The sequence below is a fragment of the Mobula hypostoma genome, chromosome 3 (genome assembly GCF_963921235.1).
Source record: "Mobula hypostoma chromosome 3, sMobHyp1.1, whole genome shotgun sequence".
Taxonomy (NCBI): domain Eukaryota; kingdom Metazoa; phylum Chordata; class Chondrichthyes; order Myliobatiformes; family Myliobatidae; genus Mobula; species Mobula hypostoma.
Window position 1 is genome coordinate 121,125,657 of NC_086099.1, and position 16,646 is coordinate 121,142,302.

Here is a 16,646-nt window from a genome sequence, read left to right on the forward strand (position 1 = left end):
TGCAATTGTACCCTCTTGACCATTTCTTCTGGTAACAAGTTCCAAGTGCTCATCACCCTCTGAGATACCTCTCAGGTCCCTCTTAAATCTGTCCTCTTGTATCACTGTCCCCTAGCTCTGGACTCCTCAAATCTGGGAAAAGACTACAACGATGCATCTTATCTGTAACCCTCATGATTTTATAAACTTCTGTGAGGCCACCAATTATGTCCCTACACTACAAGGAATAAAAGTTCAGTGTAGCCAACCTCTCCCTATAACTTAAGCCCTCTAGTCCAGGCAGCATCCTTGTAATTCTCTTCTGCACCCTCTCCAAGTTTTTCATTCTTTCCTGATTGGTATACTTTATACTTTATTGTCGCCAAACAATTGATACTAGAACGTACAATCATAATAGCAATATTTGATTCTGTGCTTTCTGCTCCCTTGATTACAAATATTAAATATTAAAAATAGTAAAAATTAGTCAATATTAAAATTTTAAATTATAATCATAAATAGAAAATAGAAAACTGGAAAGTAAGGTAGTGCAAAAAAACCGAGCGGCAGGTCTGGATATTTGGAGGGTACGGCCCAGATCCGGGTCAGGATCCATTCAGCAGTTTCAATTCTGGTATTATCTTGATAAATCTTTTGAATTTTCTCCACTATTTCTACATCCCTTTTAACTCAGAATCAGGTTTATTATCACCAGCATGTGATGTGAAATTTGTTAACTTAGCAGCAGCAGTTCATTGCAATACATAATATAGAAGGAAGAAAACAATAATAAATAAATTACAGTATACATATATTGAATAGATTAAAAACATGCTAAAAACAGAAATAATATATATTAAAAAAGTGAGGTAGTGTTCAAGGGTTCAATATCCATTTAGGAATCAGATGGCAGAGGGGAAGAAGCTGTTCCTGATTCGCTGAGTGTGTGCCTTCAGGCTTCTGTACCTCCTACCTGGTGGTAACAGTGAGAAAAGGGCATGCATCACTGGCATGTGTCTTGAAGTTTGTTGTTTTGCAGTAAAAGCTATGATTGCAATAAGTATATATAAAAAGTTAAATCCAATTAAATAAGTAATGCAAAAAGAGAAGGGGAAATTACTGAGGTGGTGTTCATGGGTACATTGTCCATTCAGAAATCTGATGGTGGAGGGGAAGGAGCTGTTCCTGAAATGTTGAGTGTGTTTCCTGGCTTCCTTGGCTCCCTTGGCTCCAGAAGTCTAGGGAAGGCACTCTCTGGCCCTGCCAAACTTGTGAGATTGAAACTGCTCTCCCACCCCAAACCCTAGTTTGTGTGGATGCTGTGTAATTTGCAACCCTGTTTCAAATTAGTGCCAGGAAATAACACAGTATACAATTAAAGAAATTGTATTTATGAATCCTAAGAGTTAGTAAAGAAAAACAAAAAGAAAAGGGCCCATTGTAATTAAGCAGTCAAGTGTGCACAAGTTGGAGCTCATCTTGAACTTCTTGGTCACTCACGTGCTGGGCCCTCGGTCAGCGTGAAAGCACACACCACCTTCCGAACATCGCTTGCAATCCATTTTGAATAAACAGGTCTCCCACTGGGTCATATCCTATAACCAGTTCTCGCCAGCATTTTCTTTCTTCATCTCCTGCCAAACCAAAACTCCAAGACAATCCTCAGTATCCCTCACCAAGGAAACCTGCCCGCAGTTCCAGCATCCTAATTGGATAGCACATATTCCTCATCATCCCTTATCTTCAACATTAACCCAAACAGGCTGAAAGCAGAACAGACTGCTCTTACAGAACTGCTAAATGAAATACCTACAGCATAGCAGTAAAGATGTTAACCAGGGCATTACACCTATACTACCTCCTTGATGATAGTAATGAGAAGAGGGCAGGTCCTGGGTGATAGGGGCTCTTAATGATGGATGCTACTGTTTTGAGGCATTGCCTTTTGAAGGTGTCCAGGATGCTGGGGAGGCTAGTGCCCATTTTAAAGTTGTCCAAGTTTACAGTTTCTGCAGCTTTTTCTGATCCTGTGCAGTGACCCCTCCATATCAGAATGCTCTCCAGGTTACATCTGTAGAAATTGGCGAGCATCTTTGACATACCAATTCTTCTCAAACTCCTAATGAAATATAGCCGCTATCATGCCTCCTTTGTAATTTCATCAATAAGTTGGGCCTAGGATAGATTTTCAGAGATGTTGTCATCCAGGAACTTGAAACTGCTCACCTTTCCACTTCTGATCCCTTGATGAGGACTGGTGTGTATTCCCTCAACTTCCCTTTTCTGAAGTCTACAATCAGTTCTTTGGTCTTACCTACCACTGAATGCAAGCTTGTTGCTGCAACCCCCCTCAACCAGCTGAACTATCTTGCCCCGTCACCATCTGAAATTCTGTCATCCATAGTTGTGTCGTTGGCAAATCGTTGTGTGTAGATGGTGTTCAAGCTGTGCCTAGCCATAGAGTCGTGGGTGTAGAGCGAGTTAAGCAATGGCCTAAGCATGCATCCTTCAGGTGCGCCAGTACTGCTTAGTTCTAGAAGAGTTCATGGTACTCTGTATGCTATTTCACATAAATTGTTAAAATATCTTCCAGAATGCATGAATCTATTACCTCAAAGCCTTCACCCTGTTACTGCACTTGTTTCACATACATCAACCCTTTTCTCCCTACCTAAATGCATCATAGCTCTGTTGTTGTACTATTCTTCTAGTTCATTAACACTTTATTTTGCAGCTTCTCTATTAGAATTATAAATCCATAAGTTGCAATCCACATTTTTACTTTGTACTTCCAATTTCTTTTCCAGAACTATTTAAATGTGGTTCTAGCACTGGAACACTATTTCCCACTTTTTTGATCCATTCTCTCTTGTTTCGTAGTTTATTATTCATTCTGATATTTGTCACCTTTGTACTCATGTTTTCACCTTAGTCATGTGTCTATTGAGAAATTAAGAATTTTTGAAAATTCTTTCATCCTTAATACTTCACAGTACAAGGTCAGTCATTCTATAACTGATACCTAATCTCACTTTTTAGGTATTTTTCTATTGTATCTTTGTTTGCTGGCACAGAGACACCATTGATAGAGCTGTTGCCTTACACCACCAGCAACTTGGGTCTACCCAGTTCTGCTGTACTTTCTGTGTGACACTTGTGACTAGAGAGGGGTGGTGGTGGTTCTGTCCAGGTGCTCTGTTTTCCCTCCACATTGTAAAAACCAGTTGGTAGGTAGGATAATTGGCCTCTACAAATCATCACTTGTGTAGAGGAGTGGTAAACTTTGGACTTAATGGGATTTAAAATGGGAATGGTGTGTGATTAGCATAAATGGGTGCTGAATATGACATTGAGTAAGAGTTATAGAACATAGAATAGTACAGCACATTACAGGCCCTTCTGCCCACAATGTTGTGCTGACCCTCAAACCCTGCCTCCCATATAAGCCCCCTCAAATTCCTCCACATGCCTGTCTAGTAGTCTCTTAAACTTCACTATTGTATCTGCCTCCACCACTGTCTCAGGCAGTGCATTCCATGCACCAACCACTCTGAGGAAAAAACCTTCCTCTAATATCCCCCTTAAACTTCCCACCCCTTACCTTAAAGCCATGTCCTCTTGTATTGAGCAGTGGTGCCCTGGGGAAGAGGTGCTGGCTATCCACTCTATCTATTCCTCTTATTATCTTGTACACCTCTATCATGTCTCCTCTCCAAAGAGTAAAGCCCTAGCTCCCTTATTAATGCATACTCTCTAAACCAGGCAGCATCCTGGTAAATCTCTGTACCCTTTCCGATGCTTCCACATCCTTCCTATAGTGAGGCGACCAGAACTGGGCACAGTACTCCAAGTGTGGCCTAACCAGAGTTTTATAGAGCTACATCATTACATCGCGACTCTTAAACTCTGTCCCTCGACTTATGAAAGCTAACACCCCATAAGCTTTCTTAACTACCCTATCTACCTGTGAGGCAATTTTCAGGGATCTGTGGACATGTACCCCCAGATTCCTCTGCTCCTGCACACTACCAAGTATCCTGCCAGTCATTTTGTACTCTGCCTTGGAGTTTGTCCTTCCAAAGTGTACCACCTCACACTTCTCCGGGTTGAACTCCATCTGCCACTTCTCAGCCCACTTCTGCATCTATCAATGTCTCTCTGCAATCTTCAACAATCCTCTACACTATCTACAACACCACCAACCTTGTGTTGTCTGCAAACTTGCCAATCCACCCTTCTACCCCCACATCCAGGTCGTTAATAAAAATCACGAAAAGTAGAGGTCCCAGAACAGATCCTTGTGGGACACCACTAGTCACAATCCTCGAATCTGAATGTACTCCCTCCACCACGACCCTCTGCCTTCTGCAGGCAAGCCAATTCTGAATCCACCTGGCCAAACTTCCCTGGATCCCATGCCTTCTGACTTTCTGAATAAGCCTACCGTGTGGAACCTTGTCAAATGCCTTACTAAACTCCATATAGATCACATCCACTGCACTACCCTCATCTATATGCCTGGTCACTTCCTCAAAGAACTCTATCAGGCTTGTTAGACACAATCTGCCCTTCACAAAGCCATGCTGACTGTCCCTGATCAGACTATGATTCTCTAAATGCCCATAGATCCCATCTCTAGAATCTTTTCCAACAGCTTTCCCACCACAGACGCAAGGCTCACTGGTCTATAACTACGCGGACTATCCCTACTACCTTTTTTGAACAAGGGGACATTTGCCTCCCTCCAATCCTCCGGTACCATGCCTGTGGACAACGAGGACATAAAGATCCTAGCCAGAGGCTCAGCAATCTCTTCCCTCGCCTCATGGAGCAGCCTGGGGAATATTTCGTCAGATCCCAGGGACTTATCCGTCCTAATGTATTTTAACAACTCCAACACCTCCTCTCCCTTAATATCAACATGCTCCAGAACATCAACTTCACTCATATTGTCCTCACCATTATCAAGTTCCCCCTCATTGGTGAATACTGAAGTATTCATTGAGGACCTCGCTCACTTCCACAGCCTCCAGGCACATCTTCCGACCTTTATTTCGAATCGGTCCTATCTTCACTCCTGTCATTCTTTTTTACTTCACATAATTGAAAGAACGCTTGGGGTTTTCCTTTGCCCTACTCGCCAAGGCCTTCTCATGCCCCCTTCTTAAGCTCCTTTCTTGCTTCCCTACATTCCTCAATAGACCCATCTGATCCTTGCTTCCTAAACCCCATGTATGCTGCCTTCTTCCACTTCACTTGTCACCCATGGTTCCTTCACCCCCTACCATTCTTTATCTTCCTCACCGGGACAAATTTATCCCTAACATCCTGCAAGAGATCTGTAAACATTGACCACCTGTCCATAGTACATTTCCCTTCAAAAACATCATCCCAATTCACACTCGCAAGTTCTAGCCTTATAGCCTCATAATTTGCCCTTCCCCAATTAAAAATATTCCTGTCCTCTCTGATTCTATCCTTTTCCATGATAATGCTAAAGGCCAGGGAGCGGTGGTCACTGTCCCCTAGATGCTTACCCACTGAGAGATCTGTGACCTGACCCGGTTCATTACCTAGTACTTGATCTAGTATGGCATTCCCCCAGTCGGCCTGTCCACATACTGTGACAGGAATCCGTCCTGGACACACTTAACAAACTCTGCCCCATCTAAACCCTTGGAACTAATCAGGTGCCAATCAATAGGGAAGTTAAAGTCACCCATGATAACAACCCTGTTATTGTTGCACTTTTCCAAAATCTGCCTCCCAATCTGCTCCTCTGTATCACAATCTGCTGCTACCAGGGGGCCTATAGAATACCCCCAGTAGAATAACTGCTCCTTTCCTGTTCCTGACTTCCACCCATACTGACTCAAAAGAGGATCCTGCTACATTACCCACCCTTTCTGTAGCTGTAATAGTATCCCTGATCAGTAATGCCACCCCTCCTCCCCTTTTTCCCCCTTCGCTATCCCTTTTAAAGCACTGAAATCCGGGAATGTCGAGAATCCATTCCTGCCCTGGTGCCAGTGGCCACTACATCATAATTCCATGTATGTATCCAAGCTTTTCAGTTCATCACCTTTGTTCCTGATGCTTCTTGCATTGAAGTACACACATTTCAGCCCTTCTGCCTTACTACCTTTACACCCTTTATTCTGCTTCTCTTTCCTCAAAGCCTCTCTGTATGTTAGATCTGGCTTTACTCCATGCACTTCTTTCACTGCTCTATCGCTCCGGATCCCATCCCCCTTGCAAATTAGTTTAAACCCTCCCGAACCATGCTAGCAAACCTACCTGCAAGGATATTGCTCCCCTTCGGGTTCAGGTGCAACCCATCCAATCTGTACAGGTCCCACCTTCCCCAGAAGAGATCCCAATGATCCAAAAATCTAAAACCCTGCTCCCTGCACCAACTCCTCAACCATGCATTCAACTGCCATCTCCTCCAATTCTTACCATCACTGTCACGTAGCACTGGCAGCAATCCTGAGAACGCCACCCTTGAGGTCCTGTTCTTCAGCCTTCTGCCTAGGTCCTGCAACTCACATTTCAGGACCTCATCCCTCTTCCTGCGTATGTTGTTGGTACCAACATGTATCACGACATCTGGCTGCTTTCCCTCTCATACCAGGATGTCGTGCACCCGGTCAGAGACATCCCAGACCCTGGCACCCGGGAGGCAACAAATCATGTGGGTGTCCTTCTCATGTCCACAAAATCTCCTGTCTGCTCCCGTGACTATAGAGTCTCCAATGACGACAGCTCTCCTCTTCTCCGTCCCACCCTTCTGCACCACCGGGTCAGACTAAGTGCCAGAGACCCTGCCACCATGGCTCACACCTGGTCGGTTGTCCCCTCCAACAGTATCCAGGACAGTAAACTTATTATTCAGGGGAATGGCTACAGGGGTGCTCTGCACTACCTGTCTGCTCACCTTCACTTTCCCCTCTCTGACTGTCACCCAACGACCTGCTTCCAACAGCCTAGGTGTGACTACCTCCCTGTAGCTCTCATCTATGACTGCCTCATTCTCCCTTATGAGTCGAAGGTCATCCAGCTGCTGCTCCAGATTCCTTACACGGTCTTCCAGGTCGCCCAGCCGTATGCACTTCTGGCAGATGTGACTCTGCGGGAGAGGGGCGTTCCCCCAAGACTGCCACATCTCACATGAGAGGCACATCACCATCTCAGGAGGCATTGTAAAGACTAACTGCGAGCAAGCTTGTCCTCCGCCTCTTCTCCTCAAAGCTCCACTCCTTCACTGGCCACTCTGTTTGAGCTACCCTTCTATTTATCTGTTTGAGCTTTTCAAAATGCTTGGTCACCTGACTTCAACTGCCCAATCAGTTGCTTTCTGCTGAGTCTGATCTATTCAAATCTTGATTGACTTGATTGCACAGACCAACTGCCAAAACTGCCAGAATCTCTCGAGTCAAAGCTCCACTCACTCACTGGTTGCTTCCCACAGCAATGAGATTGTTGTCTTCCTGTCAACAGCATTAAAGCTAGTTTTGTTTTTTTTATTTGATCTCTCTGTTTAAATCTAGAAATCAAATTTGCCTTAAAATCTATTCACAGTTACCACTTTTTAGTTCACTAAAGCAGGGGTCCCCAACCTTTTTTGTACTGCGGACCGGTTTAATATTGACAATATTCTTGTCGGGGGGGGGGGGTGTAGGGTTGCCAACGGACAAGAGTAGCAGTCAAATACATTGCGTTTACCCCAAAAAGACTACAATGACCATGAAGCCTTGCGCGGGCACCAGTGCACATGCGTGTATGTGCCGATTTTTTTTCTACAAATCGTTTTTGGCGATTCTGTTCGGTGGGGGTTAATCACGACCGGAATATCGGTGATAAATGGCTAATACACTCAATTTCGTTTCTAAAAAGGTTTATCTAACAAATTTAGTATTAAACACACAGCGCATATTTTCCACGCATGAATGTAGTGATAAGTCAATTATCAGGGAAGGACAGGGGAGCTTGAAGTAAGTGTTAAATGAACTTCCAGTAGAAGTGGTAGAGGCAGGTTCGATATTATCATTTAAAGAAAAATTGGATATGTATATGGCCAGGAAAGGAATGGAGGGTTATGGGCTGAGTGCAGGTCGGTGGGACTAGTGAGGGTAGTGTTCGGCACGGACTGGAAGGGCAGAGATGGCCTGTTTCCGTGCTGCAATTATTATATAAGTCACTTATAAGTCAATAGCATCATATCATTTTAAGTAACATTTGGATATTAAACACACAGCACATATTTTCCCCGTATGAACATATAAAATCATTGCAGCACACCAATATCACTGAATCAGTGGGAGCCCTGGGCTTGTTTCCCTGCAACATTGAGGGGTGATGGGAGACAGCGATACTCGAATGGGTTCCTTATGTCCAGTCTATTCCGCAATTTAGTTTTCGTTGCATTCATTACAGAGATATGTTGGAAATGGAAGCAACGTTTTCAGTGCTTTCGTGGCTACCTCAGGATATTTAGCCTTCATTTTGATCCAGAATGCCGGCGGAGATGTTATGGCAAACATACTTTTCAGCCCGCCATCATTTGCAAGCTCGAGGAGTTGATCTCCTTCCCACACTGATATGGAAGACGCGCGGGTAATAACCTCGCGTGCATTCAAGCTCCACAGTGGGGGTGACAGGGAATGAGGAAAGGTGCAGCTGACTCAAATTGCCAAATCATATCGTTTCCTTGTGGCCCGGCAGCACATGCTTTGCGGGCCGGTACCCATCTGCAGCCCGGTGGTTGGGGACTGCTGCACTAAAACTACAATGTCTGGTATAGAGTACACCAAATGGATTATAATAAGGTGAATTGAAATCTTTTCATTGTACCTGGCTGTTCCAGTTTGAAAATGAGCCCAAGCTTATTTGAGTTTTGGTTGAATTTTCAATGAGTGCTCTTGTTATGAACGTGTTTATTGTTTTCATTCCTTTTGTACAAGTGGATTGGGGTGATTTTGGTTACTGCTAAAGAATAGCCCTGGTAATCCTTAAAAAGGGTAAAGGAAATCAAACTCTGATTGCTGACCTCTGATCCACAGCATCTTCAGGTGGCAGAGTTCTGTGGGCCTGCCAGCAGTTGGTGAGAAAATGTAGAGATTTAATGTTTTAAGGAAATTAATGTTAAGGTGTGAAATACCCACTGGAGTTGCAGAATGTCTGAACTGTATTTCTGAATGTCTCATTATAATACCAGGTTGCAGAATGTGTGACTGTTCTAACAATTGTTTATGTTTCTCCTGTAGGTTATTGGATGCCTTCTATATGATCTGTAAAATATACAAACCGGGGCAAAAATGGAAAAAAAAAGACCAACATTCTTTGGTGTAAAATTCCTGACCCCACCTGACCCTTTTTATATATATATATTAAAAAAAAAGAACTGTTGTGATGTACAATAGATTTACTAGGTACAGGTGCACTATTTGCTCATTCTCTTTCTGTGCATTACACTAAATGTACCGGATTTAATTTTATAGTACACTAACAAAGTCATATTGCAGGTGTGTTATCAGACTGTGGTACAGACTAGTCTGAGTGCAAACTGATTTTTTAAATATAAAGTGCCTGTTTACTGTAACAAATATTTTAGCTGTTTTGAACCCTTGTGCTTACTAGGACTACCTACTTTTGTCAAACAGATTCCGGATGTATAAACAAATTTCCTTTCATTCAGTTTGTTTGACCTGCAAATTTGGAATGCCCATCAGTATGATGAGATCTGTATTGATAATTCATACAAGTATGAACCCCAAGTATTAAAAGGGACACTCAAGTTAATAAAGCATTGCAGCTGTGATACCAGCAAATGCAATCCTGTTAAATTGTAGCCACAATTACCTATTATAGCAGATCAATCGATTTGACTATTTTAACCTGTGCAAGAAAGTCACAAAGTGGTTGTACCACACTTAGTATGAGGAGTGTATTCTTTATATTTAATTGCCTCCATTGCTAAATTATTGTAGCCCTGATGAAGACTAGGTTGTGTGTCCACCATCCTGCTTCAGGAACTGGATACAGTGTTTCTGTGGAATTGCTTTCTTCTCAACTTCTCTGCAATGTCTGTGCTTAATCATGGAATGCCTTGCCTTAGCAATGGACTGGCATGCATTAAAATAGAAGATTCAGCAGTGCCCTCAATCAATTATCATGGTTCTTAATTTATTTTGTCAAAAGTACAAAAAAAAGGATTTGTTTTCTTTTGGAATAATTTTATGACTGTGGTAATCTTGACCTGCCTGTGATTCAAATCAGATTTGTTGTGAAGGATCAACCCTTTCCAGTTTTAACACTCACTTCCACAGCAAGGTACATGGCTGAAGTTGCTTATGGGCATTAATAGGCAAGGAAGGAGGGCCATGTGTGCTTTATTTTCCCTCTTGTCACACTATATTGAGGAATGTTCATCAATTCTTTCAGCATAGTTGTTTCTTACAAAGATAAGCAACATTATTGGCAGACTGTTCTGGAGATGTGGTTCAATGACAGTTGTAGGTGGGTGGAAATGTAGAACAAATTTGCTAGAAACACTAGCCAGTCACTACATATTTCTAAGCAGTAAAGAACCTTGTTTTTATAAGAATAATTCAATCCTTGGGCTTCTCTTTGTGTGTGTAGTGGGGGAGGGAGAGGGAATCTTTAACATGGTTTAGATCTAAGCTTTTCCTAAATTCTGCTTTGTGGCCATAAAAGTAATACATTAAATGCTTATTGTTTGGGAACACTGTTTCTTTGAAAACACAGCTTTAGTACTTGGAAGATTTTTTTGGATATTTGATGTAATCAAATGCCACATTACTAATTCAAAAACTGAACAATTCTGTAATATTTCCAAGAATAAGGCATGTTTGAATCAGGAAATCACTTGTTTGTTAACAATGATGTGCAATACCAAATAGCAGAGATGCACACTGTCTGAAATCTTGTTCACAATGTGACATAATATTCCATACTTGGCTCTGCACAGGCATTGCAGGTTTTTCAAAGTTCCCACCTTAATAACATTTTCATATTAGGTTAAATTTAATGTTCATTATGTTGTGATCTTTAGTTTACAGCAGGTATTGCTTTGTTTTATAGGCTACTGTCTCCTGCCTGCATGAGTTCATTTATCATGGCCTCTAGGTCAGGAGGGCCGGTAGCATTTATTGTTCAGCTTCGACAAGCCCCAGAAATTAATAAGCTTGTGGCCTGTAGAGGCACCTGTACCTGGTAGGAAAGGAACAGAAGTAGGCCATTCAACTCTTGTTTGTTCTGTTATTCAGTTTTTTGGGGGGGTAAATAATATCAAGTTAAATATGTTTTTCAATGTGACATATTCTGATAACCACTGTTAGTCTTTCACCTGAAAAAGACTGAATCAAATTTTGCATTGAACATTATTGCCTAATCACATTTTGAGCTCTGACGATATTTTTTAATTATAATACCCCGAGTCTTAATATAGGCTTAAAAAGATGATGTTTGATTTACTAGCAGTCCTAGCTGTTTTTGTCTCTTCTAGTTGATTTATTTTCCATCTATTTACAGTTTAGAAGTGACAGCTTGTTCAGATCCATCTTGACAGTGTTTAGTATTTAGTCTCTTTCTCTGCCATGTGCTACGTGCTGTTCCAGGATATTCAGTAACTGTGGTCTTCTGTTGAACAGACTGGGGCAAATGGTTTTCATGTTTTTATTCTGAGTAAACATACGGGTGATAATTCGAAAATACCAGTTTCATGTTAAAGTTTGGAACTGGAAGCTTTGACCACTAGATCTGTAGCTAATGTCAAAATCATTGTATAATTGATTGACTAACACAATTGCTTATCCATTAGGGAAAGAATATAAGTAAGCGTAGACAGTTCACCTTGCCATTCAAATGAGATCAGGGTTATTTTGGCAACTAATTCCTTAGGCCCACCGATACCTCAAAGCCATCATTAAGTTATTTTTAAGTGTGGCTAAATTTTTTTTATTAAGACCATTGAAGCAGAAGTTGCAGGCTAGTTTTGTTTATTATTATTCCCAGTTGATGTTATGGGTGGGCTCATTTAACTCATTAGCGGAATCAAGACATCAAAATAGTGAAAACTGACTAATCTGCTCAGAACCTCCCACACAAATACAAAAATTAAAAAATAAAAGCAGAAAATACTGTAAGCACTCAGGAGGTCAGGCAGCCTCTGTGGAAAGAGAAACTGACTTGATATTTCAGGTAATCAGATCAAACCATAACAAATGTTCCATGTTCCATAAAGTGCTCTGTCATGTAGCCTCTGGAAGCTAGCAAATCAGACATTAGTTTTTTTTAAACTGCATTGGTTTACTTGAAAACTATTTTGAATTTTTCTGTTTGTAACCTTTGTGGTATTGTATGCGGTTGTGATTGTATTTAATGTTGACATGTGTTTCCAATTATGTTCAGTGATTCAAGTTGATCTCTTGAGCCTGATGACCTTTTCTGATGTAATTAAACTATTAGCATAGATATAATGGCAAGGGTTGTGTTTAGCACATATGCTGTTACTTCGGACAGACTGACAACCATTGACTTCAATAGTGTTGAGATTCTGAGAGACAGCATTTTTTTTTGCTTCAGTTTGCAGGAGCTGAGACTGAACACCCTTTGCAGATGAAGCTGATGTTTTCTGCCAATAACGTTGTCACATCTCCTTAAAACTTTTTTATACTCTGAAATTCATATAACAAATTTTCTATATGTAAAAATATTAAATTTAATCAAAGTATAATTGAAAAGTTGTAAGTTTTCCCTTACTCTATATTCCCTATTATATTGTATAGGAAGTCATTGTACAGTCTGCAGAGAGACACTATTTTCTCAATTGTTTATTTGTAATCTTCTCCATCCTGGGCTTGAGTTTAATATATTTTGATAAAATAGAGATGCTTGCATTGACAAGTTTGTTACTAATTTACTACTTTCATTCTATCACATTTGGTGTTGAATTGTCCACCATTCTTAAAAACTCTTCCAAAAAAAGATGCTGTCTCTCTCTAGCTTGTGCATAATAGAAATGCTTTTCTAGGTTCTTCTGAGCATGTCCCAGAAACTTAGTTTGTATTAGTATTTTCTTGGTTGAGGGCATATATTTCTGTGATGCCTTGCTCCAAGTGAGCATGTTCAGTATTTTTAAGAGATTTGGGTAAATATTGATTCACTGATGAAAACATACTGTAACATAGTCTCTCTCTTGTTCTTACACTAAACTTTTGCTTACTTGGAAATGCTCAAAGTGCACATTATAGCTTTAAATCATACTTTGAATTACAGCTCTCTAAGGTGACTGCAGTGTGAGGAACTATGCAGTGTGCATAGCAATTCTGAAGGAATATATTCTGTAAATTTAACAGCATGTTTTCAAATCCATTCAGAAACATACTAAACAAAGTTGGTACTAGGAACCTGATGCAATGCTATGTTCATGATCATTGAGCAATGTTTGGATACTACTTTGTAAGTTAATAAAGCTCACTCCCGTTGTTAAACCTTTAAACAAATCTTGCACTAATTAGCTTTCCTCCGATCGCCAATAACCTGTGTAACAACATAAATAATGGTGGATATTCCATCACATGGGATGAATGGAACTCATTAAAATTAGAGATAGAATAAAGCATCAGTTCTTTTAAGACCCAATAAATTATCAAAAACTCTGAATATCAGTTTCCAGTGAAGAAATGCCATTAAAATTTGGATTGCCGGAATTGAGCACATTATTGATTCAGATTTTATTCTTATTAATTTGCTTAATTCTTCTTGTACTCTTGAAAGCTCTGCCTAGGTGAGGATCTTTTAAGTATTTCTGAGATCCTTTACCATTCTCTGCTTCTGCACCTCTCAAAATTACATTTAATAATTATATAAAAAATGTTTCTAATCTTTTTATTTTGTGCACTCAGGGTTTTCAGATTTAACAATATTCTGAGTGATGAAAGAAAATAATTGAGTGTATCCTTTAACAATGTAAATACTATATCCTTTTACTTTTTAATAACTCCAGTGTGTGTCTTGTAACCCAAGTACTGGTTTGCAAAATGTGAAAATGGCTGGCTGAAAGTACATTTTATGCATGTTACAACTAACTGCTTTTTTTTCCCCAGTGTTGGCCTTTTTTGTAAATAAAATTATTTTAAAACTGAGAAATGTTCTGTACATGAAAGAATTTTGTGACCTCTGGGACAAAGGAACAAACAAACACTGGTGACTCTCTTTCTCCACGGTCTTATGTTTCTCCTGAATGCAGGAACATTCGCCATGAGCCATTTTGTGTATTCAATGCAGTGAGACAATAAAATAACTTTTTTTCTGTAGTTGATGGTAGTCTGTACTTCTATGTCAGTTCGTTAATTTACTTCAGTATATAGTACTGTGCAAGTCTTTGACACGTATAAGAACAAATTCTGTAAAGGAAAGATGCTTTTAAAAATGAAATGAGCAGTTTCTAAATATCAATAAATTTACGATAAAGAACTCTTAAAAAGTAAAAAACTAAATCAAATCGATATTTGATGTGACTACCCTTTGCCTTTAAAACTGCATCAATTCCCTTGGGTACACTGTCATGCAGTTTTATAAGAAAATTGGCTGGTAGATTGTTCCAAGCATCTTGGAGAACTTGACACAGCTCTTCTGCAGACTTTGGCTGTCTCGTTTGCTTCTGTCTCTCCAGGTAATCCCAGACAACCCCGATGATGTTGAGATCAGGGCTATGTGGATGACATTCCATCTGGAAAGCATATATAAAATCTAGGGTGCCTAAGACTCTTGTACAGTACTGTACTGGGTAAATACCTTACTGCTTATTTTTATAAACTTCTAATATGTTGTACAAATCAATCATATGCTCTATGCTGGTTATAAGGTAGCCTAAGCACTGCAGCTTTATCAGAGTGAAATTTTGAATTTGGTCAGCAAGGTACCTTGGGTGTCCAGTACTTACTGGCAAGCACAATAACACAGATGTAGAATTGCTGCTCACAACATCAGCAACTGGGGTTCAGTCTGATTTCCAGTGCTGACCATGTAGTTCTCCCCATGACTGCATAAATGTCCTTTCTTTGCTCGAATTACTTGGCTATATCCCAAATATATGAGGATTCGTGTTTTAATTGACTGCTATAGACTTCACCTAGTCCTGCCAAAGGGTTTTGGTCCAAATCGTCAACTATACTTTTTTCCATAGATGCTGCCAAAGCACTTATTTCTGTGTTGTATAGCTCGACAACTTCACTTAGAATAACAAGTATTAGACGCAGAGTAACAGCACACTTGTTCTTTGAAGTCTGCTGTAGATTTAAAAGTAAATTTTTTACATAATTAAAGAACAATTTTTGTGCAATTCTGAAAGCTATAAAGTGAAATCCAGGTGACTGAATTTATGAAACAAGATTTGATAGGGATAGCACAGCAGGTTATCTACTATGGGAATTGATGAACAGTGGGTTCCCTAGCAACCATACATTAAGTGGTTTCATCTTGAATTTTCATTGAAAATTAGTTTATCTCAGTGGTTTGGGGAAGAGAGAGTGACCATTTAGATTAGGTAGCAAACCTGGAAGTGGACAGTAAGGATAAAGATGTGACTGCAGGTCAGGGAGATTTAGAGACTCTGGCAGTTTATAGCACCATTGTATAAAGGCATTTACAACATGTAGAGAATAAAACTGGTAAATTGAATAATAGGATACATGATAATGGCATCAGACAGGATAGTCATAGTGGTAGATGCAGCTGTGACCAGGAGTCCCAGAAGCTTTCTTACCTGTTCTTTACCAGGGTAAAGGACAATGTAGCTGGAAAGGGAAATGTCCGATTGTAGTCCACATCAGTATGGACCAACAACATAGGCACAACTAGAAATACAATTCTGTAGAGAGAATTTGAGGAGTTAAACCAAATATAAATGCAAAATCTTGGGTAATTATCTCAGATTTCAACCCAAGTCATTTACAATTTAGCATGGGTTTAAATAAAATAGTGGTTGTGACGAGAGTATATAGTATTCATTGATGTTGAACTTCAGCCTTCAGCACCGAACCACAAGTCACTGACAGCCATCCATTACCACTCTGCTTTTGTGGGAGAAGCCGATGTCTAATCTAATTTACTACTTCATCTTGAATTTCAAGTGACTGAACTTTTTTGACAAACCTCCCATGCAGTACAGGTCCACAATCCCTTATCCGAAATCCTTGGGGCCAGTTGCATTTCGGAATTCAGAATTTTTCGGATTTCAGACCCCCCCCCCCCCCCACAATACCAAAAAACACGTATGCTCAAGTCCCTTATTTAACTGGTTTGAGTGCAGTGGACTTTAGGACCCGGCGGCGCACCAAACCTACGCACATCCTCCTGTATACTTTAAATCATCTCTGGATTACTTAGAATACCTAATGCTATGTAAATAGTTACACTGTATTGTTTAGGAAATAATGACAAGAAAAAAAATATTTCCAACAAAAACGTTCAATAAAACATGAAAATATACAGTTTCAAATGAACCGAATCAAACACATGGTAAGTAACTTATTGGAATAAATGTAGAACGTCACTGTCACTTTAAAACTTCAGTAACTTGTCTTTCTGTTTATTTAAGTCATATACAGTGGTAGTTCCAACACCATTTTCTTCAGTAAGAC

At 40.2% G+C, this 16,646-nt stretch overlaps 1 protein-coding gene across 1 annotated transcript in view; it reads left to right on the forward strand.

Annotated features, from left to right (window-relative positions):
- Positions 1-12,226, forward strand: part of LOC134344228 (GTPase NRas) — a 59,422-nt gene extending 47,196 nt beyond the window's left edge. The window contains exon 6 of the mRNA XM_063043676.1: positions 9,246-12,226. The gene's annotated coding sequence lies outside the window, so the exon portion shown is untranslated. The remainder of the gene's footprint in view (positions 1-9,245) is intronic.
- Positions 12,227-16,646: the final 4,420 nt, after the last annotated feature.